This window comes from Camelus ferus, chromosome 36, assembly GCF_009834535.1.
Source record: "Camelus ferus isolate YT-003-E chromosome 36, BCGSAC_Cfer_1.0, whole genome shotgun sequence".
NCBI classification, from domain to species: Eukaryota; Metazoa; Chordata; class Mammalia; order Artiodactyla; family Camelidae; genus Camelus; species Camelus ferus.
In genome coordinates this window covers 17,796,906-17,798,209 of record NC_045731.1, presented here as the reverse complement: position 1 = coordinate 17,798,209, position 1,304 = coordinate 17,796,906, and the positions used below count along the sequence as shown (strand labels likewise).

General features: G+C 35.6%; 1 pseudogene; it reads left to right on the top strand.

Moving 5' to 3' along the window:
- Positions 1–1,304, top strand: LOC102516185 (annotated as a pseudogene).

Sequence of the window (1,304 nt, the reverse complement as noted above, 5' to 3'; positions counted from 1 at the left end):
ATGGGCAACGTGCTCATTGTCATGACAATAACTGTCAGTAAGACCCTGAACTCACCAATGTACATTTTTCTTGTGAGCTTATCATTTATGGACATGGCTTATTCCTCTTCTATTTCCTCCAGATTGCTTTCAGACTTGTTCTTTGGGGAAAACACCATATACTTTGAAGATTACAAATCTCAGCTGTTTAAAGAGCATATTTTTGGTGGATCAGAGATTGTTATTCTATTGGTGATGGCTTATGTCTACTATGTGGCCATCTGTAAACCCTTGCATTATTTGGTTATCATGAGGCAAAAGGTGTGTGTTGTGCTGCCAGTGGTGTCCTGGGTGGAGGTTTTCTGCACTCAGTAATTGAACTTGGCACTATTTATTGGCTACCGTTCTGTGGTCACAATGTCATTGATCACTTTACATGTGACATGTACCCCTTATTGAAACTCATCTGCACTGACACCTATGTCATTGGCATCTTAGTGGTGGCCAATGGAGGACTGATCTGCACTATTGTGTTTATGCTCTTACTCATCTTCTATGGAGTCATCTTGCACTCTCAAAAGAACCTGAGTCAGGAAGGGAGGTGGAAAGCCCTCCAGACCTGTGGTTCCCACATCACTGTGGTTGTCTGCTGCTTTGTTCCCTGTATTTTCATATATGTGAGACCATGCTAAGACTTTCCCCATTGATAAATCATTAAGCATGTTTTTAACAGTCATCACCCCTATGCTGAACCATTTAATCAATAGTCTATGAAATTCTGAGATGACTAATTCTATGAAGAAGCTCTGGAGGGAAAAAAGGCAGATCAAGTATTGAATAAGGGAATTATCCTTCACAAAGAAACTAATTTAGCATTAGGGCCAATCTCCTTGGAAGGTAAAAGTCTTCGTAAATCTAATGCAAATTTTCTTTTTCTCTAAAGGATTTCTGATAATTAAATTAAAGATTGAATTATATGTTCAAAAACAATGATGGTTTCCATGTTAGAATGTACATCCTATAGTATCTGGTTGATTACTGCACCTAGCGGGGTGGAGAGGGGTGGAATGCATTAAATAGGGAATCAATAAATAATATCTAATGAATTAGTCAATGATATTTTTATAGAGTTACACTAATTTTAATGAATTTCTGCATTTAGTTTTATTACATTCTCATTCTTAGTTTCATTTTTTCAGAATCTTGTGTTTAATCATCATTCTATTTATTATATTAGTTAAAATATTTAATGCTGTATGGACTATTGTCTTTACTTCATTTGCCTTACTTGTGAAATTTTAATGTAATATTTTAGTTTTAAAATA